At 37.8% G+C, this 23,766-nt stretch overlaps 36 non-coding genes across 36 annotated transcripts; 27 read left to right on the forward strand and 9 right to left on the reverse strand.

Moving 5' to 3' along the window:
• The first annotated feature begins 479 nt into the window (after window positions 1-479).
• Window positions 480-551, forward strand: Trnag-ucc (transfer RNA glycine (anticodon UCC)). The gene has a single exon. It is a non-coding gene; the product is annotated as a tRNA-Gly (tRNA).
• A 234-nt stretch (window positions 552-785) lies between these two features.
• On the forward strand, window positions 786-857 carry Trnag-ucc (transfer RNA glycine (anticodon UCC)). Its single transcript has one exon. It is a non-coding gene; the product is annotated as a tRNA-Gly (tRNA).
• A 311-nt stretch (window positions 858-1,168) lies between these two features.
• Trnav-aac (transfer RNA valine (anticodon AAC)) lies at window positions 1,169-1,241 on the reverse strand. Its single transcript has one exon. It is a non-coding gene; the product is annotated as a tRNA-Val (tRNA).
• A 387-nt stretch (window positions 1,242-1,628) lies between these two features.
• Trnap-cgg (transfer RNA proline (anticodon CGG)) lies at window positions 1,629-1,700 on the forward strand. The gene has a single exon. It is a non-coding gene; the product is annotated as a tRNA-Pro (tRNA).
• Window positions 1,701-3,196: 1,496 nt separating this feature from the next.
• Window positions 3,197-3,268, forward strand: Trnag-ucc (transfer RNA glycine (anticodon UCC)). The gene has a single exon. It is a non-coding gene; the product is annotated as a tRNA-Gly (tRNA).
• A 234-nt stretch (window positions 3,269-3,502) lies between these two features.
• Window positions 3,503-3,574, forward strand: Trnag-ucc (transfer RNA glycine (anticodon UCC)). Its single transcript has one exon. It is a non-coding gene; the product is annotated as a tRNA-Gly (tRNA).
• Window positions 3,575-3,885: 311 nt separating this feature from the next.
• Window positions 3,886-3,958, reverse strand: Trnav-aac (transfer RNA valine (anticodon AAC)). Its single transcript has one exon. It is a non-coding gene; the product is annotated as a tRNA-Val (tRNA).
• Window positions 3,959-4,345: 387 nt separating this feature from the next.
• Trnap-cgg (transfer RNA proline (anticodon CGG)) lies at window positions 4,346-4,417 on the forward strand. Its single transcript has one exon. It is a non-coding gene; the product is annotated as a tRNA-Pro (tRNA).
• A 1,497-nt stretch (window positions 4,418-5,914) lies between these two features.
• Trnag-ucc (transfer RNA glycine (anticodon UCC)) lies at window positions 5,915-5,986 on the forward strand. Its single transcript has one exon. It is a non-coding gene; the product is annotated as a tRNA-Gly (tRNA).
• Window positions 5,987-6,220: 234 nt separating this feature from the next.
• Trnag-ucc (transfer RNA glycine (anticodon UCC)) lies at window positions 6,221-6,292 on the forward strand. Its single transcript has one exon. It is a non-coding gene; the product is annotated as a tRNA-Gly (tRNA).
• Window positions 6,293-6,603: 311 nt separating this feature from the next.
• On the reverse strand, window positions 6,604-6,676 carry Trnav-aac (transfer RNA valine (anticodon AAC)). Its single transcript has one exon. It is a non-coding gene; the product is annotated as a tRNA-Val (tRNA).
• Window positions 6,677-7,063: 387 nt separating this feature from the next.
• On the forward strand, window positions 7,064-7,135 carry Trnap-cgg (transfer RNA proline (anticodon CGG)). Its single transcript has one exon. It is a non-coding gene; the product is annotated as a tRNA-Pro (tRNA).
• Window positions 7,136-8,630: 1,495 nt separating this feature from the next.
• Window positions 8,631-8,702, forward strand: Trnag-ucc (transfer RNA glycine (anticodon UCC)). Its single transcript has one exon. It is a non-coding gene; the product is annotated as a tRNA-Gly (tRNA).
• Window positions 8,703-8,936: 234 nt separating this feature from the next.
• On the forward strand, window positions 8,937-9,008 carry Trnag-ucc (transfer RNA glycine (anticodon UCC)). Its single transcript has one exon. It is a non-coding gene; the product is annotated as a tRNA-Gly (tRNA).
• Window positions 9,009-9,319: 311 nt separating this feature from the next.
• Window positions 9,320-9,392, reverse strand: Trnav-aac (transfer RNA valine (anticodon AAC)). The gene has a single exon. It is a non-coding gene; the product is annotated as a tRNA-Val (tRNA).
• Window positions 9,393-9,779: 387 nt separating this feature from the next.
• Window positions 9,780-9,851, forward strand: Trnap-cgg (transfer RNA proline (anticodon CGG)). Its single transcript has one exon. It is a non-coding gene; the product is annotated as a tRNA-Pro (tRNA).
• A 1,497-nt stretch (window positions 9,852-11,348) lies between these two features.
• Trnag-ucc (transfer RNA glycine (anticodon UCC)) lies at window positions 11,349-11,420 on the forward strand. The gene has a single exon. It is a non-coding gene; the product is annotated as a tRNA-Gly (tRNA).
• A 234-nt stretch (window positions 11,421-11,654) lies between these two features.
• Trnag-ucc (transfer RNA glycine (anticodon UCC)) lies at window positions 11,655-11,726 on the forward strand. The gene has a single exon. It is a non-coding gene; the product is annotated as a tRNA-Gly (tRNA).
• A 311-nt stretch (window positions 11,727-12,037) lies between these two features.
• Trnav-aac (transfer RNA valine (anticodon AAC)) lies at window positions 12,038-12,110 on the reverse strand. Its single transcript has one exon. It is a non-coding gene; the product is annotated as a tRNA-Val (tRNA).
• A 387-nt stretch (window positions 12,111-12,497) lies between these two features.
• Trnap-cgg (transfer RNA proline (anticodon CGG)) lies at window positions 12,498-12,569 on the forward strand. Its single transcript has one exon. It is a non-coding gene; the product is annotated as a tRNA-Pro (tRNA).
• Window positions 12,570-14,065: 1,496 nt separating this feature from the next.
• Trnag-ucc (transfer RNA glycine (anticodon UCC)) lies at window positions 14,066-14,137 on the forward strand. Its single transcript has one exon. It is a non-coding gene; the product is annotated as a tRNA-Gly (tRNA).
• A 234-nt stretch (window positions 14,138-14,371) lies between these two features.
• Window positions 14,372-14,443, forward strand: Trnag-ucc (transfer RNA glycine (anticodon UCC)). The gene has a single exon. It is a non-coding gene; the product is annotated as a tRNA-Gly (tRNA).
• A 311-nt stretch (window positions 14,444-14,754) lies between these two features.
• On the reverse strand, window positions 14,755-14,827 carry Trnav-aac (transfer RNA valine (anticodon AAC)). The gene has a single exon. It is a non-coding gene; the product is annotated as a tRNA-Val (tRNA).
• A 386-nt stretch (window positions 14,828-15,213) lies between these two features.
• On the forward strand, window positions 15,214-15,285 carry Trnap-cgg (transfer RNA proline (anticodon CGG)). The gene has a single exon. It is a non-coding gene; the product is annotated as a tRNA-Pro (tRNA).
• Window positions 15,286-16,781: 1,496 nt separating this feature from the next.
• Trnag-ucc (transfer RNA glycine (anticodon UCC)) lies at window positions 16,782-16,853 on the forward strand. Its single transcript has one exon. It is a non-coding gene; the product is annotated as a tRNA-Gly (tRNA).
• Window positions 16,854-17,087: 234 nt separating this feature from the next.
• Window positions 17,088-17,159, forward strand: Trnag-ucc (transfer RNA glycine (anticodon UCC)). The gene has a single exon. It is a non-coding gene; the product is annotated as a tRNA-Gly (tRNA).
• Window positions 17,160-17,470: 311 nt separating this feature from the next.
• Window positions 17,471-17,543, reverse strand: Trnav-aac (transfer RNA valine (anticodon AAC)). Its single transcript has one exon. It is a non-coding gene; the product is annotated as a tRNA-Val (tRNA).
• Window positions 17,544-17,930: 387 nt separating this feature from the next.
• On the forward strand, window positions 17,931-18,002 carry Trnap-cgg (transfer RNA proline (anticodon CGG)). The gene has a single exon. It is a non-coding gene; the product is annotated as a tRNA-Pro (tRNA).
• Window positions 18,003-19,498: 1,496 nt separating this feature from the next.
• Window positions 19,499-19,570, forward strand: Trnag-ucc (transfer RNA glycine (anticodon UCC)). Its single transcript has one exon. It is a non-coding gene; the product is annotated as a tRNA-Gly (tRNA).
• Window positions 19,571-19,804: 234 nt separating this feature from the next.
• On the forward strand, window positions 19,805-19,876 carry Trnag-ucc (transfer RNA glycine (anticodon UCC)). Its single transcript has one exon. It is a non-coding gene; the product is annotated as a tRNA-Gly (tRNA).
• A 311-nt stretch (window positions 19,877-20,187) lies between these two features.
• On the reverse strand, window positions 20,188-20,260 carry Trnav-aac (transfer RNA valine (anticodon AAC)). The gene has a single exon. It is a non-coding gene; the product is annotated as a tRNA-Val (tRNA).
• Window positions 20,261-20,647: 387 nt separating this feature from the next.
• Window positions 20,648-20,719, forward strand: Trnap-cgg (transfer RNA proline (anticodon CGG)). Its single transcript has one exon. It is a non-coding gene; the product is annotated as a tRNA-Pro (tRNA).
• Window positions 20,720-22,216: 1,497 nt separating this feature from the next.
• Trnag-ucc (transfer RNA glycine (anticodon UCC)) lies at window positions 22,217-22,288 on the forward strand. The gene has a single exon. It is a non-coding gene; the product is annotated as a tRNA-Gly (tRNA).
• Window positions 22,289-22,522: 234 nt separating this feature from the next.
• Trnag-ucc (transfer RNA glycine (anticodon UCC)) lies at window positions 22,523-22,594 on the forward strand. The gene has a single exon. It is a non-coding gene; the product is annotated as a tRNA-Gly (tRNA).
• A 311-nt stretch (window positions 22,595-22,905) lies between these two features.
• Window positions 22,906-22,978, reverse strand: Trnav-aac (transfer RNA valine (anticodon AAC)). Its single transcript has one exon. It is a non-coding gene; the product is annotated as a tRNA-Val (tRNA).
• Window positions 22,979-23,365: 387 nt separating this feature from the next.
• On the forward strand, window positions 23,366-23,437 carry Trnap-cgg (transfer RNA proline (anticodon CGG)). Its single transcript has one exon. It is a non-coding gene; the product is annotated as a tRNA-Pro (tRNA).
• Window positions 23,438-23,766: the final 329 nt, after the last annotated feature.

Below are 23,766 nucleotides of genomic sequence, written 5' to 3' on the forward strand. Positions count from 1 at the left end.
ATTTCTTCATAACCAGAAAACATTTTGTTCAAATAGTGGTTTTGAAAGTAACATATGTTCGAAGATTACGCCCTTCGGTAATTGATTGCCATTTCCACTCCAAATTATCATAAGCTTCAACTAGTGTACGATTATGCTAAATCGCACCATCATGATAAGACAAAGAATTAAAATTTCAAGACCCCTTTTTAACTTTCGATTGTTCATATACCATATTTAATAGGATAATAACGTACAGGACATCTTCGGCATCGAAGACTGAGAACAGATACATATGTATGTATATGTAGCAGCGTGAAAATAGATATTTTCAGTACGATAGATGGGGGCATTTCAAAGAAATAGACGTTATGAGAGAGATACCGATAGTATTATCATTATTTTAATTTCTTTTAGGCTGCATATGAATTGCCACGTAATTAAACTGGTTGTCTTACGTCTATGCTATAAGAGAGAATTTCATTCAAGATTGTAACATGGCGTCGGTGGTGTAACGGTTAGCATGGTTGCCTTCCAAGCAGTCGATCCGGGTTCGACTCCCGGCCGACGCACATAGTTTTTGTTAGGATTTGCTGGAATCAAATAGCCTGTTCCCTACTATACTAGTTAACGAACTTTCGGAAATGTAGTGTTTCTTTATTTGAGAGAGAAAAAAAATGAGATTGTTTTGGTATCTTTTGTCTAACTTGCATATATAATTTGCTATAAAACTTCAAATATATATTGATACGTGTTGAATTCGAATGCGATACATATGTAAGAAAATTGTAACAGGTGTATTTATGGCGTCGGTGGTGTAACGGTTAGCATGGTTGCCTTCCAAGCAGTCGATCCGGGTTCGACTCCCGGCCGACGCATGAATTTTTTATATTGCCTGCTATTTATTTTCTACGTCATTTTAGAAAACTCTCTGACCGTTTCGAGTCATGTCGTCTTAGTGCTTCCACACCTTTTTAAAACATGCACCCCAGTGATATCCGATTTCGGACTACTAAGTATACCGTCATTTTACCTCATCCCTAATCAAGTTGATCAAAACCATTTGGACCAGCTCTGAACAAGTTTTGACACTAACAATAGAAATCTTGACACAAGTAAAACAGAAATCCAACTGTAATTACGTTGATGCCATTTCAAATTGTCCATTCTTCAAGCCAGCAAAAACAGATGTTTCCGCTGAGGATTGAACTCAGGACCTTCCGCGTGTTAAGCGGATGTGATAACCACTACACCACGGAAACCTTGGGTATCATGATGTGAATTTAAGCTTAAATCCTTAACGCTAGTCATGACGGAAATGAACGACACAGCTAGCATGCATTGCTGCTCAGGCATATCAACAGCTGACAGGATAGATGGTAAACTCAGCTTCTGTCGGCAGACACACGATATAACATACTGGATATGTTTGGGGTTTTTTTTTTTTTTCCTTTTGAAATGTCAAATTGATCCCACACGGAGCGTAAACATTTCAGTTATTCATTAAACACAGAAGCCGTACATAATCTGCAATCGATTCAGCTACAATCTGTCGATGAACATAAGTGATTCCAGAGATTGGAATACTTGTTCACCGTCTTGATGTGTAACATATTTTATAATCTATTTAATTTCAATTTGTAGTGTCAGGCTCGTTGGTCTAGTGGTATGATTCTCGCTTCGGGTGCGAGAGGTCCCGGGTTCGACTCCCGGACGAGCCCTATTTTTTGGCTTTGCAAAAGGATTCGCTACTAAAAAATTGATATCTAAAACTGGGGAGCCAATAATTTAAGACCACAATTTGGAGAACTATGGGCGCACAAATGGATCAACCCTACACTTATTCAAAGAGTACGATAGGGCAATCTCGTTACCCATCTGGATATTGTCTTCTCGTCCTCACCAACGACAGCCTGCAAAATGGACTATAGTCATAATACATCGCAAAGTATTCATCCAAAAGGGAGGCACGCTACACAGTATATTCACCCAAATGGCTATATTTCCTACCATGTATGTGTAATGGCTATACTGGTTTGTTCTTTTGCCCTCGGTGGATTTCGCTTCTCTTCATTTGCACTGAAAATATGCGTAACGTCTTTCGGAGTCTCTACCCTTCTTTAATTATGACACTTCGTCGTTACTGTGGTGATTCCATCTCATTCTTTGTCCAGGGAGTCTTGAAAGCGGATCGATGTGAACATTTCGGTCGGTAAGTCAGATTTACGTTTCCTCCCAGACAGACCACACAATGGCCAATATGGTTCTAGAAAGGTTATTGATAGAAGTAATAAGACTGACATTTACACGATGTTGTGGTATGCATTTCCGATTACGGAGAGGAGGGTTAAGTTTTTTGTTTTTTGTTTTTTTATTTTTTTATTTCCTTTCTTTCTTTCTTTAATTTCTTTTTTGTTTTTGTTTAATATACTATATATTGTGTTGTTGGAATTATCTTTTTCTTGATGAATTGCTAAATTTCATTCTTCCAATTCCCCTATCCCAGAGTTTGCTTGGCGTCTAAACATTATGAACGTGTTTTCTTTTATCCTGGTTTTTATACATTTTCTACTAAATTTATATTACGCCTCGGGCAGTCAAACTGTTCGTGTCGTCATTATGTAAACATATGTTCACCAGTCTTTGTTTCGTATACAGTGTATATCCTCAACATTGACGGAAGCAAATGCATCGATCTATTGCTCTTTTTTTTCTTTTTTTTTTTTTTTCAAACACGCATTTCTTCATAACCAGAAAACATTTTGTTCAAATAGTGGTTTTGAAAGTAACATATGTTCGAAGATTACGCCCTTCGGTAATTGATTGCCATTTCCACTCCAAATTATCATAAGCTTCAACTAGTGTACGATTATGCTAAATCGCACCATCATGATAAGACAAAGAATTAAAATTTCAAGACCCCTTTTTAACTTTCGATTGTTCATATACCATATTTAATAGGATAATAACGTACAGGACATCTTCGGCATCGAAGACTGAGAACAGATACATATGTATGTATATGTAGCAGCGTGAAAATAGATATTTTCAGTACGATAGATGGGGGCATTTCAAAGAAATAGACGTTATGAGAGAGATACCGATAGTATTATCATTATTTTAATTTCTTTTAGGCTGCATATGAATTGCCACGTAATTAAACTGGTTGTCTTACGTCTATGCTATAAGAGAGAATTTCATTCAAGATTGTAACATGGCGTCGGTGGTGTAACGGTTAGCATGGTTGCCTTCCAAGCAGTCGATCCGGGTTCGACTCCCGGCCGACGCACATAGTTTTTGTTAGGATTTGCTGGAATCAAATAGCCTGTTCCCTACTATACTAGTTAACGAACTTTCGGAAATGTAGTGTTTCTTTATTTGAGAGAGAAAAAAAATGAGATTGTTTTGGTATCTTTTGTCTAACTTGCATATATAATTTGCTATAAAACTTCAAATATATATTGATACGTGTTGAATTCGAATGCGATACATATGTAAGAAAATTGTAACAGGTGTATTTATGGCGTCGGTGGTGTAACGGTTAGCATGGTTGCCTTCCAAGCAGTCGATCCGGGTTCGACTCCCGGCCGACGCATGAATTTTTTATATTGCCTGCTATTTATTTTCTACGTCATTTTAGAAAACTCTCTGACCGTTTCGAGTCATGTCGTCTTAGTGCTTCCACACCTTTTTAAAACATGCACCCCAGTGATATCCGATTTCGGACTACTAAGTATACCGTCATTTTACCTCATCCCTAATCAAGTTGATCAAAACCATTTGGACCAGCTCTGAACAAGTTTTGACACTAACAATAGAAATCTTGACACAAGTAAAACAGAAATCCAACTGTAATTACGTTGATGCCATTTCAAATTGTCCATTCTTCAAGCCAGCAAAAACAGATGTTTCCGCTGAGGATTGAACTCAGGACCTTCCGCGTGTTAAGCGGATGTGATAACCACTACACCACGGAAACCTTGGGTATCATGATGTGAATTTAAGCTTAAATCCTTAACGCTAGTCATGACGGAAATGAACGACACAGCTAGCATGCATTGCTGCTCAGGCATATCAACAGCTGACAGGATAGATGGTAAACTCAGCTTCTGTCGGCAGACACACGATATAACATACTGGATATGTTTGGGGTTTTTTTTTTTTTTCCTTTTGAAATGTCAAATTGATCCCACACGGAGCGTAAACATTTCAGTTATTCATTAAACACAGAAGCCGTACATAATCTGCAATCGATTCAGCTACAATCTGTCGATGAACATAAGTGATTCCAGAGATTGGAATACTTGTTCACCGTCTTGATGTGTAACATATTTTATAATCTATTTAATTTCAATTTGTAGTGTCAGGCTCGTTGGTCTAGTGGTATGATTCTCGCTTCGGGTGCGAGAGGTCCCGGGTTCGACTCCCGGACGAGCCCTATTTTTTGGCTTTGCAAAAGGATTCGCTACTAAAAAATTGATATCTAAAACTGGGGAGCCAATAATTTAAGACCACAATTTGGAGAACTATGGGCGCACAAATGGATCAACCCTACACTTATTCAAAGAGTACGATAGGGCAATCTCGTTACCCATCTGGATATTGTCTTCTCGTCCTCACCAACGACAGCCTGCAAAATGGACTATAGTCATAATACATCGCAAAGTATTCATCCAAAAGGGAGGCACGCTACACAGTATATTCACCCAAATGGCTATATTTCCTACCATGTATGTGTAATGGCTATACTGGTTTGTTCTTTTGCCCTCGGTGGATTTCGCTTCTCTTCATTTGCACTGAAAATATGCGTAACGTCTTTCGGAGTCTCTACCCTTCTTTAATTATGACACTTCGTCGTTACTGTGGTGATTCCATCTCATTCTTTGTCCAGGGAGTCTTGAAAGCGGATCGATGTGAACATTTCGGTCGGTAAGTCAGATTTACGTTTCCTCCCAGACAGACCACACAATGGCCAATATGGTTCTAGAAAGGTTATTGATAGAAGTAATAAGACTGACATTTACACGATGTTGTGGTATGCATTTCCGATTACGGAGAGGAGGGTTAAGTTTTTTGTTTTTTGTTTTTTTATTTTTTTATTTCCTTTCTTTCTTTCTTTAATTTCTTTTTTGTTTTTGTTTAATATACTATATATTGTGTTGTTGGAATTATCTTTTTCTTGATGAATTGCTAAATTTCATTCTTCCAATTCCCCTATCCCAGAGTTTGCTTGGCGTCTAAACATTATGAACGTGTTTTCTTTTATCCTGGTTTTTATACATTTTCTACTAAATTTATATTACGCCTCGGGCAGTCAAACTGTTCGTGTCGTCATTATGTAAACATATGTTCACCAGTCTTTGTTTCGTATACAGTGTATATCCTCAACATTGACGGAAGCAAATGCATCGATCTATTGCTTTTTTTTTTCTTTTTTTTTTTTTTTTCAAACACGCATTTCTTCATAACCAGAAAACATTTTGTTCAAATAGTGGTTTTGAAAGTAACATATGTTCGAAGATTACGCCCTTCGGTAATTGATTGCCATTTCCACTCCAAATTATCATAAGCTTCAACTAGTGTACGATTATGCTAAATCGCACCATCATGATAAGACAAAGAATTAAAATTTCAAGACCCCTTTTTAACTTTCGATTGTTCATATACCATATTTAATAGGATAATAACGTACAGGACATCTTCGGCATCGAAGACTGAGAACAGATACATATGTATGTATATGTAGCAGCGTGAAAATAGATATTTTCAGTACGATAGATGGGGGCATTTCAAAGAAATAGACGTTATGAGAGAGATACCGATAGTATTATCATTATTTTAATTTCTTTTAGGCTGCATATGAATTGCCACGTAATTAAACTGGTTGTCTTACGTCTATGCTATAAGAGAGAATTTCATTCAAGATTGTAACATGGCGTCGGTGGTGTAACGGTTAGCATGGTTGCCTTCCAAGCAGTCGATCCGGGTTCGACTCCCGGCCGACGCACATAGTTTTTGTTAGGATTTGCTGGAATCAAATAGCCTGTTCCCTACTATACTAGTTAACGAACTTTCGGAAATGTAGTGTTTCTTTATTTGAGAGAGAAAAAAAATGAGATTGTTTTGGTATCTTTTGTCTAACTTGCATATATAATTTGCTATAAAACTTCAAATATATATTGATACGTGTTGAATTCGAATGCGATACATATGTAAGAAAATTGTAACAGGTGTATTTATGGCGTCGGTGGTGTAACGGTTAGCATGGTTGCCTTCCAAGCAGTCGATCCGGGTTCGACTCCCGGCCGACGCATGAATTTTTTATATTGCCTGCTATTTATTTTCTACGTCATTTTAGAAAACTCTCTGACCGTTTCGAGTCATGTCGTCTTAGTGCTTCCACACCTTTTTAAAACATGCACCCCAGTGATATCCGATTTCGGACTACTAAGTATACCGTCATTTTACCTCATCCCTAATCAAGTTGATCAAAACCATTTGGACCAGCTCTGAACAAGTTTTGACACTAACAATAGAAATCTTGACACAAGTAAAACAGAAATCCAACTGTAATTACGTTGATGCCATTTCAAATTGTCCATTCTTCAAGCCAGCAAAAACAGATGTTTCCGCTGAGGATTGAACTCAGGACCTTCCGCGTGTTAAGCGGATGTGATAACCACTACACCACGGAAACCTTGGGTATCATGATGTGAATTTAAGCTTAAATCCTTAACGCTAGTCATGACGGAAATGAACGACCCAGCTAGCATGCATTGCTGCTCAGGCATATCAACAGCTGACAGGATAGATGGTAAACTCAGCTTCTGTCGGCAGACACACGATATAACATACTGGATATGTTTGGGGTTTTTTTTTTTTTTCCTTTTGAAATGTCAAATTGATCCCACACGGAGCGTAAACATTTCAGTTATTCATTAAACACAGAAGCCGTACATAATCTGCAATCGATTCAGCTACAATCTGTCGATGAACATAAGTGATTCCAGAGATTGGAATACTTGTTCACCGTCTTGATGTGTAACATATTTTATAATCTATTTAATTTCAATTTGTAGTGTCAGGCTCGTTGGTCTAGTGGTATGATTCTCGCTTCGGGTGCGAGAGGTCCCGGGTTCGACTCCCGGACGAGCCCTATTTTTTGGCTTTGCAAAAGGATTCGCTACTAAAAAATTGATATCTAAAACTGGGGAGCCAATAATTTAAGACCACAATTTGGAGAACTATGGGCGCACAAATGGATCAACCCTACACTTATTCAAAGAGTACGATAGGGCAATCTCGTTACCCATCTGGATATTGTCTTCTCGTCCTCACCAACGACAGCCTGCAAAATGGACTATAGTCATAATACATCGCAAAGTATTCATCCAAAAGGGAGGCACGCTACACAGTATATTCACCCAAATGGCTATATTTCCTACCATGTATGTGTAATGGCTATACTGGTTTGTTCTTTTGCCCTCGGTGGATTTCGCTTCTCTTCATTTGCACTGAAAATATGCGTAACGTCTTTCGGAGTCTCTACCCTTCTTTAATTATGACACTTCGTCGTTACTGTGGTGATTCCATCTCATTCTTTGTCCAGGGAGTCTTGAAAGCGGATCGATGTGAACATTTCGGTCGGTAAGTCAGATTTACGTTTCCTCCCAGACAGACCACACAATGGCCAATATGGTTCTAGAAAGGTTATTGATAGAAGTAATAAGACTGACATTTACACGATGTTGTGGTATGCATTTCCGATTACGGAGAGGAGGGTTAAGTTTTTTGTTTTTTGTTTTTTTATTTTTTTATTTCCTTTCTTTCTTTCTTTAATTTCTTTTTTGTTTTTGTTTAATATACTATATATTGTGTTGTTGGAATTATCTTTTTCTTGATGAATTGCTAAATTTCATTCTTCCAATTCCCCTATCCCAGAGTTTGCTTGGCGTCTAAACATTATGAACGTGTTTTCTTTTATCCTGGTTTTTATACATTTTCTACTAAATTTATATTACGCCTCGGGCAGTCAAACTGTTCGTGTCGTCATTATGTAAACATATGTTCACCAGTCTTTGTTTCGTATACAGTGTATATCCTCAACATTGACGGAAGCAAATGCATCGATCTATTGCTCTTTTTTTTCTTTTTTTTTTTTTTCAAACACGCATTTCTTCATAACCAGAAAACATTTTGTTCAAATAGTGGTTTTGAAAGTAACATATGTTCGAAGATTACGCCCTTCGGTAATTGATTGCCATTTCCACTCCAAATTATCATAAGCTTCAACTAGTGTACGATTATGCTAAATCGCACCATCATGATAAGACAAAGAATTAAAATTTCAAGACCCCTTTTTAACTTTCGATTGTTCATATACCATATTTAATAGGATAATAACGTACAGGACATCTTCGGCATCGAAGACTGAGAACAGATACATATGTATGTATATGTAGCAGCGTGAAAATAGATATTTTCAGTACGATAGATGGGGGCATTTCAAAGAAATAGACGTTATGAGAGAGATACCGATAGTATTATCATTATTTTAATTTCTTTTAGGCTGCATATGAATTGCCACGTAATTAAACTGGTTGTCTTACGTCTATGCTATAAGAGAGAATTTCATTCAAGATTGTAACATGGCGTCGGTGGTGTAACGGTTAGCATGGTTGCCTTCCAAGCAGTCGATCCGGGTTCGACTCCCGGCCGACGCACATAGTTTTTGTTAGGATTTGCTGGAATCAAATAGCCTGTTCCCTACTATACTAGTTAACGAACTTTCGGAAATGTAGTGTTTCTTTATTTGAGAGAGAAAAAAAATGAGATTGTTTTGGTATCTTTTGTCTAACTTGCATATATAATTTGCTATAAAACTTCAAATATATATTGATACGTGTTGAATTCGAATGCGATACATATGTAAGAAAATTGTAACAGGTGTATTTATGGCGTCGGTGGTGTAACGGTTAGCATGGTTGCCTTCCAAGCAGTCGATCCGGGTTCGACTCCCGGCCGACGCATGAATTTTTTATATTGCCTGCTATTTATTTTCTACGTCATTTTAGAAAACTCTCTGACCGTTTCGAGTCATGTCGTCTTAGTGCTTCCACACCTTTTTAAAACATGCACCCCAGTGATATCCGATTTCGGACTACTAAGTATACCGTCATTTTACCTCATCCCTAATCAAGTTGATCAAAACCATTTGGACCAGCTCTGAACAAGTTTTGACACTAACAATAGAAATCTTGACACAAGTAAAACAGAAATCCAACTGTAATTACGTTGATGCCATTTCAAATTGTCCATTCTTCAAGCCAGCAAAAACAGATGTTTCCGCTGAGGATTGAACTCAGGACCTTCCGCGTGTTAAGCGGATGTGATAACCACTACACCACGGAAACCTTGGGTATCATGATGTGAATTTAAGCTTAAATCCTTAACGCTAGTCATGACGGAAATGAACGACACAGCTAGCATGCATTGCTGCTCAGGCATATCAACAGCTGACAGGATAGATGGTAAACTCAGCTTCTGTCGGCAGACACACGATATAACATACTGGATATGTTTGGGGTTTTTTTTTTTTATCCTTTTGAAATGTCAAATTGATCCCACACGGAGCGTAAACATTTCAGTTATTCATTAAACACAGAAGCCGTACATAATCTGCAATCGATTCAGCTACAATCTGTCGATGAACATAAGTGATTCCAGAGATTGGAATACTTGTTCACCGTCTTGATGTGTAACATATTTTATAATCTATTTAATTTCAATTTGTAGTGTCAGGCTCGTTGGTCTAGTGGTATGATTCTCGCTTCGGGTGCGAGAGGTCCCGGGTTCGACTCCCGGACGAGCCCTATTTTTTGGCTTTGCAAAAGGATTCGCTACTAAAAAATTGATATCTAAAACTGGGGAGCCAATAATTTAAGACCACAATTTGGAGAACTATGGGCGCACAAATGGATCAACCCTACACTTATTCAAAGAGTACGATAGGGCAATCTCGTTACCCATCTGGATATTGTCTTCTCGTCCTCACCAACGACAGCCTGCAAAATGGACTATAGTCATAATACATCGCAAAGTATTCATCCAAAAGGGAGGCACGCTACACAGTATATTCACCCAAATGGCTATATTTCCTACCATGTATGTGTAATGGCTATACTGGTTTGTTCTTTTGCCCTCGGTGGATTTCGCTTCTCTTCATTTGCACTGAAAATATGCGTAACGTCTTTCGGAGTCTCTACCCTTCTTTAATTATGACACTTCGTCGTTACTGTGGTGATTCCATCTCATTCTTTGTCCAGGGAGTCTTGAAAGCGGATCGATGTGAACATTTCGGTCGGTAAGTCAGATTTACGTTTCCTCCCAGACAGACCACACAATGGCCAATATGGTTCTAGAAAGGTTATTGATAGAAGTAATAAGACTGACATTTACACGATGTTGTGGTATGCATTTCCGATTACGGAGAGGAGGGTGAAGTTTTTTGTTTTTTGTTTTTTTATTTTTTTATTTCCTTTCTTTCTTTCTTTAATTTCTTTTTTGTTTTTGTTTAATATACTATATATTGTGTTGTTGGAATTATCTTTTTCTTGATGAATTGCTAAATTTCATTCTTCCAATTCCCCTATCCCAGAGTTTGCTTGGCGTCTAAACATTATGAACGTGTTTTCTTTTATCCTGGTTTTTATACATTTTCTACTAAATTTATATTACGCCTCGGGCAGTCAAACTGTTCGTGTCGTCATTATGTAAACATATGTTCACCAGTCTTTGTTTCGTATACAGTGTATATCCTCAACATTGACGGAAGCAAATGCATCGATCTATTGCTCTTTTTTTTCTTTTTTTTTTTTTTTTCAAACACGCATTTCTTCATAACCAGAAAACATTTTGTTCAAATAGTGGTTTTGAAAGTAACATATGTTCGAAGATTACGCCCTTCGGTAATTGATTGCCATTTCCACTCCAAATTATCATAAGCTTCAACTAGTGTACGATTATGCTAAATCGCACCATCATGATAAGACAAAGAATTAAAATTTCAAGACCCCTTTTTAACTTTCGATTGTTCATATACCATATTTAATAGGATAATAACGTACAGGACATCTTCGGCATCGAAGACTGAGAACAGATACATATGTATGTATATGTAGCAGCGTGAAAATAGATATTTTCAGTACGATAGATGGGGGCATTTCAAAGAAATAGACGTTATGAGAGAGATACCGATAGTATTATCATTATTTTAATTTCTTTTAGGCTGCATATGAATTGCCACGTAATTAAACTGGTTGTCTTACGTCTATGCTATAAGAGAGAATTTCATTCAAGATTGTAACATGGCGTCGGTGGTGTAACGGTTAGCATGGTTGCCTTCCAAGCAGTCGATCCGGGTTCGACTCCCGGCCGACGCACATAGTTTTTGTTAGGATTTGCTGGAATCAAATAGCCTGTTCCCTACTATACTAGTTAACGAACTTTCGGAAATGTAGTGTTTCTTTATTTGAGAGAGAAAAAAAATGAGATTGTTTTGGTATCTTTTGTCTAACTTGCATATATAATTTGCTATAAAACTTCAAATATATATTGATACGTGTTGAATTCGAATGCGATACATATGTAAGAAAATTGTAACAGGTGTATTTATGGCGTCGGTGGTGTAACGGTTAGCATGGTTGCCTTCCAAGCAGTCGATCCGGGTTCGACTCCCGGCCGACGCATGAATTTTTTATATTGCCTGCTATTTATTTTCTACGTCATTTTAGAAAACTCTCTGACCGTTTCGAGTCATGTCGTCTTAGTGCTTCCACACCTTTTTAAAACATGCACCCCAGTGATATCCGATTTCGGACTACTAAGTATACCGTCATTTTACCTCATCCCTAATCAAGTTGATCAAAACCATTTGGACCAGCTCTGAACAAGTTTTGACACTAACAATAGAAATCTTGACACAAGTAAAACAGAAATCCAACTGTAATTACGTTGATGCCATTTCAAATTGTCCATTCTTCAAGCCAGCAAAAACAGATGTTTCCGCTGAGGATTGAACTCAGGACCTTCCGCGTGTTAAGCGGATGTGATAACCACTACACCACGGAAACCTTGGGTATCATGATGTGAATTTAAGCTTAAATCCTTAACGCTAGTCATGACGGAAATGAACGACACAGCTAGCATGCATTGCTGCTCAGGCATATCAACAGCTGACAGGATAGATGGTAAACTCAGCTTCTGTCGGCAGACACACGATATAACATACTGGATATGTTTGGGGTTTTTTTTTTTTTTCCTTTTGAAATGTCAAATTGATCCCACACGGAGCGTAAACATTTCAGTTATTCATTAAACACAGAAGCCGTACATAATCTGCAATCGATTCAGCTACAATCTGTCGATGAACATAAGTGATTCCAGAGATTGGAATACTTGTTCACCGTCTTGATGTGTAACATATTTTATAATCTATTTAATTTCAATTTGTAGTGTCAGGCTCGTTGGTCTAGTGGTATGATTCTCGCTTCGGGTGCGAGAGGTCCCGGGTTCGACTCCCGGACGAGCCCTATTTTTTGGCTTTGCAAAAGGATTCGCTACTAAAAAATTGATATCTAAAACTGGGGAGCCAATAATTTAAGACCACAATTTGGAGAACTATGGGCGCACAAATGGATCAACCCTACACTTATTCAAAGAGTACGATAGGGCAATCTCGTTACCCATCTGGATATTGTCTTCTCGTCCTCACCAACGACAGCCTGCAAAATGGACTATAGTCATAATACATCGCAAAGTATTCATCCAAAAGGGAGGCACGCTACACAGTATATTCACCCAAATGGCTATATTTCCTACCATGTATGTGTAATGGCTATACTGGTTTGTTCTTTTGCCCTCGGTGGATTTCGCTTCTCTTCATTTGCACTGAAAATATGCGTAACGTCTTTCGGAGTCTCTGCCCTTCTTTAATTATGACACTTCGTCGTTACTGTGGTGATTCCATCTCATTCTTTGTCCAGGGAGTCTTGAAAGCGGATCGATGTGAACATTTCGGTCGGTAAGTCAGATTTACGTTTCCTCCCAGACAGACCACACAATGGCCAATATGGTTCTAGAAAGGTTATTGATAGAAGTAATAAGACTGACATTTACACGATGTTGTGGTATGCATTTCCGATTACGGAGAGGAGGGTGAAGTTTTTTGTTTTTTGTTTTTTTATTTTTTTATTTCCTTTCTTTCTTTCTTTAATTTCTTTTTTGTTTTTGTTTAATATACTATATATTGTGTTGTTGGAATTATCTTTTTCTTGATGAATTGCTAAATTTCATTCTTCCAATTCCCCTATCCCAGAGTTTGCTTGGCGTCTAAACATTATGAACGTGTTTTCTTTTATCCTGGTTTTTATACATTTTCTACTAAATTTATATTACGCCTCGGGCAGTCAAACTGTTCGTGTCGTCATTATGTAAACATATGTTCACCAGTCTTTGTTTCGTATACAGTGTATATCCTCAACATTGACGGAAGCAAATGCATCGATCTATTGCTCTTTTTTTTCTTTTTTTTTTTTTTTCAAACACGCATTTCTTCATAACCAGAAAACATTTTGTTCAAATAGTGGTTTTGAAAGTAACATATGTTCGAAGATTACGCCCTTCGGTAATTGATTGCCATTTCCACTCCAAATTATCATAAGCTTCAACTAGTGTACGATTATGCTAAATCGCACCATCATGATAAGACAAAGAATTAAAATTTCAAGACCCCTTTTTAACTTTCGATTGTTCATATACCATATTTAATAGGATAATAACGTACAGGACATCTTCGGCATCGAAGACTGAGAACAGATACATATGTATGTATATGTAGCAGCGTGAAAATAGATATTTTCAGTACGATAGATGGGGGCATTTCAAAGAAATAGACGTTATGAGAGAGATACCGATAGTATTATCATTATTTTAATTTCTTTTAGGCTGCATATGAATTGCCACGTAATTAAACTGGTTGTCTTACGTCTATGCTATAAGAGAGAATTTCATTCAAGATTGTAACATGGCGTCGGTGGTGTAACGGTTAGCATGGTTGCCTTCCAAGCAGTCGATCCGGGTTCGACTCCCGGCCGACGCACATAGTTTTTGTTAGGATTTGCTGGAATCAAATAGCCTGTTCCCTACTATACTAGTTAACGAACTTTCGGAAATGTAGTGTTTCTTTATTTGAGAGAGAAAAAAAATGAGATTGTTTTGGTATCTTTTGTCTAACTTGCATATATAATTTGCTATAAAACTTCAAATATATATTGATACGTGTTGAATTCGAATGCGATACATATGTAAGAAAATTGTAACAGGTGTATTTATGGCGTCGGTGGTGTAACGGTTAGCATGGTTGCCTTCCAAGCAGTCGATCCGGGTTCGACTCCCGGCCGACGCATGAATTTTTTATATTGCCTGCTATTTATTTTCTACGTCATTTTAGAAAACTCTCTGACCGTTTCGAGTCATGTCGTCTTAGTGCTTCCACACCTTTTTAAAACATGCACCCCAGTGATATCCGATTTCGGACTACTAAGTATACCGTCATTTTACCTCATCCCTAATCAAGTTGATCAAAACCATTTGGACCAGCTCTGAACAAGTTTTGACACTAACAATAGAAATCTTGACACAAGTAAAACAGAAATCCAACTGTAATTACGTTGATGCCATTTCAAATTGTCCATTCTTCAAGCCAGCAAAAACAGATGTTTCCGCTGAGGATTGAACTCAGGACCTTCCGCGTGTTAAGCGGATGTGATAACCACTACACCACGGAAACCTTGGGTATCATGATGTGAATTTAAGCTTAAATCCTTAACGCTAGTCATGACGGAAATGAACGACACAGCTAGCATGCATTGCTGCTCAGGCATATCAACAGCTGACAGGATAGATGGTAAACTCAGCTTCTGTCGGCAGACACACGATATAACATACTGGATATGTTTGGGGTTTTTTTTTTTTTCCTTTTGAAATGTCAAATTGATCCCACACGGAGCGTAAACATTTCAGTTATTCATTAAACACAGAAGCCGTACATAATCTGCAATCGATTCAGCTACAATCTGTCGATGAACATAAGTGATTCCAGAGATTGGAATACTTGTTCACCGTCTTGATGTGTAACATATTTTATAATCTATTTAATTTCAATTTGTAGTGTCAGGCTCGTTGGTCTAGTGGTATGATTCTCGCTTCGGGTGCGAGAGGTCCCGGGTTCGACTCCCGGACGAGCCCTATTTTTTGGCTTTGCAAAAGGATTCGCTACTAAAAAATTGATATCTAAAACTGGGGAGCCAATAATTTAAGACCACAATTTGGAGAACTATGGGCGCACAAATGGATCAACCCTACACTTATTCAAAGAGTACGATAGGGCAATCTCGTTACCCATCTGGATATTGTCTTCTCGTCCTCACCAACGACAGCCTGCAAAATGGACTATAGTCATAATACATCGCAAAGTATTCATCCAAAAGGGAGGCACGCTACACAGTATATTCACCCAAATGGCTATATTTCCTACCATGTATGTGTAATGGCTATACTGGTTTGTTCTTTTGCCCTCGGTGGATTTCGCTTCTCTTCATTTGCACTGAAAATATGCGTAACGTCTTTCGGAGTCTCTACCCTTCTTTAATTATGACACTTCGTCGTTACTGTGGTGATTCCATCTCATTCTTTGTCCAGGGAGTCTTGAAAGCGGATCGATGTGAACATTTCGGTCGGTAAGTCAGATTTACGTTTCCTCCCAGACAGACCACACAATGGCCAATATGGTTCTAGAAAGGTTATTGATAGAAGTAATAAGACTGACATTTACACGATGTTGTGGTATGCATTTCCGATTACGGAGAGGAGGGTTAAGTTTTTTGTTTTTTGTTTTTTTATTTTTTTATTTCCTTTCTTTCTTTCTTTAATTTCTTTTTTGTTTTTGTTTAATATACTATATATTGTGTTGTTGGAATTATCTTTTTCTTGATGAATTGCTAAATTTCATTCTTCCAATTCCCCTATCCCAGAGTTTGCTTGGCGTCTAAACATTATGAACGTGTTTTCTTTTATCCTGGTTTTTATACATTTTCTACTAAATTTATATTACGCCTCGGGCAGTCAAACTGTTCGTGTCGTCATTATGTAAACATATGTTCACCAGTCTTTGTTTCGTATACAGTGTATATCCTCAACATTGACGGAAGCAAATGCATCGATCTATTGCTCTTTTTTTTCTTTTTTTTTTTTTTTCAAACACGCATTTCTTCATAACCAGAAAACATTTTGTTCAAATAGTGGTTTTGAAAGTAACATATGTTCGAAGATTACGCCCTTCGGTAATTGATTGCCATTTCCACTCCAAATTATCATAAGCTTCAACTAGTGTACGATTATGCTAAATCGCACCATCATGATAAGACAAAGAATTAAAATTTCAAGACCCCTTTTTAACTTTCGATTGTTCATATACCATATTTAATAGGATAATAACGTACAGGACATCTTCGGCATCGAAGACTGAGAACAGATACATATGTATGTATATGTAGCAGCGTGAAAATAGATATTTTCAGTACGATAGATGGGGGCATTTCAAAGAAATAGACGTTATGAGAGAGATACCGATAGTATTATCATTATTTTAATTTCTTTTAGGCTGCATATGAATTGCCACGTAATTAAACTGGTTGTCTTACGTCTATGCTATAAGAGAGAATTTCATTCAAGATTGTAACATGGCGTCGGTGGTGTAACGGTTAGCATGGTTGCCTTCCAAGCAGTCGATCCGGGTTCGACTCCCGGCCGACGCACATAGTTTTTGTTAGGATTTGCTGGAATCAAATAGCCTGTTCCCTACTATACTAGTTAACGAACTTTCGGAAATGTAGTGTTTCTTTATTTGAGAGAGAAAAAAAATGAGATTGTTTTGGTATCTTTTGTCTAACTTGCATATATAATTTGCTATAAAACTTCAAATATATATTGATACGTGTTGAATTCGAATGCGATACATATGTAAGAAAATTGTAACAGGTGTATTTATGGCGTCGGTGGTGTAACGGTTAGCATGGTTGCCTTCCAAGCAGTCGATCCGGGTTCGACTCCCGGCCGACGCATGAATTTTTTATATTGCCTGCTATTTATTTTCTACGTCATTTTAGAAAACTCTCTGACCGTTTCGAGTCATGTCGTCTTAGTGCTTCCACACCTTTTTAAAACATGCACCCCAGTGATATCCGATTTCGGACTACTAAGTATACCGTCATTTTACCTCATCCCTAATCAAGTTGATCAAAACCATTTGGACCAGCTCTGAACAAGTTTTGACACTAACAATAGAAATCTTGACACAAGTAAAACAGAAATCCAACTGTAATTACGTTGATGCCATTTCAAATTGTCCATTCTTCAAGCCAGCAAAAACAGATGTTTCCGCTGAGGATTGAACTCAGGACCTTCCGCGTGTTAAGCGGATGTGATAACCACTACACCACGGAAACCTTGGGTATCATGATGTGAATTTAAGCTTAAATCCTTAACGCTAGTCATGACGGAAATGAACGACACAGCTAGCATGCATTGCTGCTCAGGCATATCAACAGCTGACAGGATAGATGGTAAACTCAGCTTCTGTCGGCAGACACACGATATAACATACTGGATATGTTTGGGTTTTTTTTTTTTTTTCCTTTTGAAATGTCAAATTGATCCCACACGGAGCGTAAACATTTCAGTTATTCATTAAACACAGAAGCCGTACATAATCTGCAATCGATTCAGCTACAATCTGTCGATGAACATAAGTGATTCCAGAGATTGGAATACTTGTTCACCGTCTTGATGTGTAACATATTTTATAATCTATTTAATTTCAATTTGTAGTGTCAGGCTCGTTGGTCTAGTGGTATGATTCTCGCTTCGGGTGCGAGAGGTCCCGGGTTCGACTCCCGGACGAGCCCTATTTTTTGGCTTTGCAAAAGGATTCGCTACTAAAAAATTGATATCTAAAACTGGGGAGCCAATAATTTAAGACCACAATTTGGAGAACTATGGGCGCACAAATGGATCAACCCTACACTTATTCAAAGAGTACGATAGGGTAATCTCGTTACCCATCTGGATATTGTCTTCTCGTCCTCACCAACGACAGCCTGCAAAATGGACTATAGTCATAATACATCGCAAAGTATTCATCCAAAAGGGAGGCACGCTACACAGTATATTCACCCAAATGGCTATATTTCCTACCATGTATGTGTAATGGCTATACTGGTTTGTTCTTTTGCCCTCGGTGGATTTCGCTTCTCTTCATTTGCACTGAAAATATGCGTAACGTCTTTCGGAGTCTCTACCCTTCTTTAATTATGACACTTCGTCGTTACTGTGGTGATTCCATCTCATTCTTTGTCCAGGGAGTCTTGAAAGCGGATCGATGTGAACATTTCGGTCGGTAAGTCAGATTTACGTTTCCTCCCAGACAGACCACACAATGGCCAATATGGTTCTAGAAAGGTTATTGATAGAAGTAATAAGACTGACATTTACACGATGTTGTGGTATGCATTTCCGATTACGGAGAGGAGGGTTAAGTTTTTTGTTTTTTGTTTTTTTATTTTTTTATTTCCTTTCTTTCTTTCTTTAATTTCTTTTTTGTTTTTGTTTAATATACTATATATTGTGTTGTTGGAATTATCTTTTTCTTGATGAATTGCTAAATTTCATTCTTCCAATTCCCCTATCCCAGAGTTTGCTTGGCGTCTAAACATTATGAACGTGTTTTCTTTTATCCTGGTTTTTATACATTTTCTACTAAATTTATATTACGCCTCGGGCAGTCAAACTGTTCGTGTCGTCATTATGTAAACATATGTTCACCAGTCTTTGTTTCGTATACAGTGTATATCCTCAACATTGACGGAAGCAAATGCATCGATCTATTGCTCTTTTTTTTCTTTTTTTTTTTTTTTCAAACACGCATTTCTTCATAACCAGAAAACATTTTGTTCAAATAGTGGTTTTGAAAGTAACATATGTTCGAAGATTACGCCCTTCGGTAATTGATTGCCATTTCCACTCCAAATTATCATAAGCTTCAACTAGTGTACGATTATGCTAAATCGCACCATCATGATAAGACAAAGAATTAAAATTTCAAGACCCCTTTTTAACTTTCGATTGTTCATATACCATATTTAATAGGATAATAACGTACAGGACATCTTCGGCATCGAAGACTGAGAACAGATACATATGTATGTATATGTAGCAGCGTGAAAATAGATATTTTCAGTACGATAGATGGGGGCATTTCAAAGAAATAGACGTTATGAGAGAGATACCGATAGTATTATCATTATTTTAATTTCTTTTAGGCTGCATATGAATTGCCACGTAATTAAACTGGTTGTCTTACGTCTATGCTATAAGAGAGAATTTCATTCAAGATTGTAACATGGCGTCGGTGGTGTAACGGTTAGCATGGTTGCCTTCCAAGCAGTCGATCCGGGTTCGACTCCCGGCCGACGCACATAGTTTTTGTTAGGATTTGCTGGAATCAAATAGCCTGTTCCCTACTATACTAGTTAACGAACTTTCGGAAATGTAGTGTTTCTTTATTTGAGAGAGAAAAAAAATGAGATTGTTTTGGTATCTTTTGTCTAACTTGCATATATAATTTGCTATAAAACTTCAAATATATATTGATACGTGTTGAATTCGAATGCGATACATATGTAAGAAAATTGTAACAGGTGTATTTATGGCGTCGGTGGTGTAACGGTTAGCATGGTTGCCTTCCAAGCAGTCGATCCGGGTTCGACTCCCGGCCGACGCATGAATTTTTTATATTGCCTGCTATTTATTTTCTACGTCATTTTAGAAAACTCTCTGACCGTTTCGAGTCATGTCGTCTTAGTGCTTCCACACCTTTTTAAAACATGCACCCCAGTGATATCCGATTTCGGACTACTAAGTATACCGTCATTTTACCTCATCCCTAATCAAGTTGATCAAAACCATTTGGACCAGCTCTGAACAAGTTTTGACACTAACAATAGAAATCTTGACACAAGTAAAACAGAAATCCAACTGTAATTACGTTGATGCCATTTCAAATTGTCCATTCTTCAAGCCAGCAAAAACAGATGTTTCCGCTGAGGATTGAACTCAGGACCTTCCGCGTGTTAAGCGGATGTGATAACCACTACACCACGGAAACCTTGGGTATCATGATGTGAATTTAAGCTTAAATCCTTAACGCTAGTCATGACGGAAATGAACGACACAGCTAGCATGCATTGCTGCTCAGGCATATCAACAGCTGACAGGATAGATGGTAAACTCAGCTTCTGTCGGCAGACACACGATATAACATACTGGATATGTTTGGGTTTTTTTTTTTTTTTCCTTTTGAAATGTCAAATTGATCCCACACGGAGCGTAAACATTTCAGTTATTCATTAAACACAGAAGCCGTACATAATCTGCAATCGATTCAGCTACAATCTGTCGATGAACATAAGTGATTCCAGAGATTGGAATACTTGTTCACCGTCTTGATGTGTAACATATTTTATAATCTATTTAATTTCAATTTGTAGTGTCAGGCTCGTTGGTCTAGTGGTATGATTCTCGCTTCGGGTGCGAGAGGTCCCGGGTTCGACTCCCGGACGAGCCCTATTTTTTGGCTTTGCAAAAGGATTCGCTACTAAAAAATTGATATCTAAAACTGGGGAGCCAATAATTTAAGACCACAATTTGGAGAACTATGGGCGCACAAATGGATCAACCCTACACTTATTCAAAGAGTACGATAGGGTAATCTCGTTACCCATCTGGATATTGTCTTCTCGTCCTCACCAACGACAGCCTGCAAAATGGACTATAGTCATAATACATCGCAAAGTATTCATCCAAAAGGGAGGCACGCTACACAGTATATTCACCCAAATGGCTATATTTCCTACCATGTATGTGTAATGGCTATACTGGTTTGTTCTTTTGCCCTCGGTGGATTTCGCTTCTCTTCATTTGCACTGAAAATATGCGTAACGTCTTTCGGAGTCTCTACCCTTCTTTAATTATGACACTTCGTCGTTACTGTGGTGATTCCATCTCATTCTTTGTCCAGGGAGTCTTGAAAGCGGATCGATGTGAACATTTCGGTCGGTAAGTCAGATTTACGTTTCCTCCCAGACAGACCACACAATGGCCAATATGGTTCTAGAAAGGTTATTGATAGAAGTAATAAGACTGACATTTACACGATGTTGTGGTATGCATTTCCGATTACGGAGAGGAGGGTTAAGTTTTTTGTTTTTTGTTTTTTTATTTTTTTATTTCCTTTCTTTCTTTCTTTAATTTCTTTTTTGTTTTTGTTTAATATACTATATATTGTGTTGTTGGAATTATCTTTTTCTTGATGAATTGCTAAATTTCATTCTTCCAATTCCCCTATCCCAGAGTTTGCTTGGCGTCTAAACATTATGAACGTGTTTTCTTTTATCCTGGTTTTTATACATTTTCTACTAAATTTATATTACGCCTCGGGCAGTCAAACTGTTCGTGTCGTCATTATGTAAACATATGTTCACCAGTCTTTGTTTCGTATACAGTGTATATCCTCAACATTGACGGAAGCAAATGCATCGATCTATTGCTCTTTTTTTTCTTTTTTTTTTTTTTTTCAAACACGCATTTCTTCATAACCAGAAAACATTTTGTTCAAATAGTGGTTTTGAAAGTAACATATGTTCGAAGATTACGCCCTTCGGTAATTGATTGCCATTTCCACTCCAAATTATCATAAGCTTCAACTAGTGTACGATTATGCTAAATCGCACCATCATGATAAGACAAAGAATTAAAATTTCAAGACCCCTTTTTAACTTTCGATTGTTCATATACCATATTTAATAGGATAATAACGTACAGGACATCTTCGGCATCGAAGACTGAGAACAGATACATATGTATGTATATGTAGCAGCGTGAAAATAGATATTTTCAGTACGATAGATGGGGGCATTTCAAAGAAATAGACGTTATGAGAGAGATACCGATAGTATTATCATTATTTTAATTTCTTTTAGGCTGCATATGAATTGCCACGTAATTAAACTGGTTGTCTTACGTCTATGCTATAAGAGAGAATTTCATTCAAGATTGTAACATGGCGTCGGTGGTGTAACGGTTAGCATGGTTGCCTTCCAAGCAGTCGATCCGGGTTCGACTCCCGGCCGACGCACATAGTTTTTGTTAGGATTTGCTGGAATCAAATAGCCTGTTCCCTACTATACTAGTTAACGAACTTTCGGAAATGTAGTGTTTCTTTATTTGAGAGAGAAAAAAAATGAGATTGTTTTGGTATCTTTTGTCTAACTTGCATATATAATTTGCTATAAAACTTCAAATATATATTGATACGTGTTGAATTCGAATGCGATACATATGTAAGAAAATTGTAACAGGTGTATTTATGGCGTCGGTGGTGTAACGGTTAGCATGGTTGCCTTCCAAGCAGTCGATCCGGGTTCGACTCCCGGCCGACGCATGAATTTTTTATATTGCCTGCTATTTATTTTCTACGTCATTTTAGAAAACTCTCTGACCGTTTCGAGTCATGTCGTCTTAGTGCTTCCACACCTTTTTAAAACATGCACCCCAGTGATATCCGATTTCGGACTACTAAGTATACCGTCATTTTACCTCATCCCTAATCAAGTTGATCAAAACCATTTGGACCAGCTCTGAACAAGTTTTGACACTAACAATAGAAATCTTGACACAAGTAAAACAGAAATCCAACTGTAATTACGTTGATGCCATTTCAAATTGTCCATTCTTCAAGCCAGCAAAAACAGATGTTTCCGCTGAGGATTGAACTCAGGACCTTCCGCGTGTTAAGCGGATGTGATAACCACTACACCACGGAAACCTTGGGTATCATGATGTGAATTTAAGCTTAAATCCTTAACGCTAGTCATGACGGAAATGAACGACACAGCTAGCATGCATTGCTGCTCAGGCATATCAACAGCTGACAGGATAGATGGTAAACTCAGCTTCTGTCGGCAGACACACGATATAACATACTGGATATGTTTGGGGGTTTTTTTTTTTTTCCTTTTGAAATGTCAAATTGATCCCACACGGAGCGTAAACATTTCAGTTATTCATTAAACACAGAAGCCGTACATAATCTGCAATCGATTCAGCTACAATCTGTCGATGAACATAAGTGATTCCAGAGATTGGAATACTTGTTCACCGTCTTGATGTGTAACATATTTTATAATCTATTTAATTTCAATTTGTAGTGTCAGGCTCGTTGGTCTAGTGGTATGATTCTCGCTTCGGGTGCGAGAGGTCCCGGGTTCGACTCCCGGACGAGCCCTATTTTTTGGCTTTGCAAAAGGATTCGCTACTAAAAAATTGATATCTAAAACTGGGGAGCCAATAATTTAAGACCACAATTTGGAGAACTATGGGCGCACAAATGGATCAACCCTACACTTATTCAAAGAGTACGATAGGGCAATCTCGTTACCCATCTGGATATTGTCTTCTCGTCCTCACCAACGACAGCCTGCAAAATGGACTATAGTCATAATACATCGCAAAGTATTCATCCAAAAGGGAGGCACGCTACACAGTATATTCACCCAAATGGCTATATTTCCTACCATGTATGTGTAATGGCTATACTGGTTTGTTCTTTTGCCC

The sequence above is a fragment of the Mytilus californianus genome, unplaced genomic scaffold (genome assembly GCF_021869535.1).
Source record: "Mytilus californianus isolate M0D057914Y unplaced genomic scaffold, xbMytCali1.0.p SCAF_8, whole genome shotgun sequence".
Taxonomy (NCBI): Eukaryota; Metazoa; Mollusca; class Bivalvia; order Mytilida; family Mytilidae; genus Mytilus; species Mytilus californianus.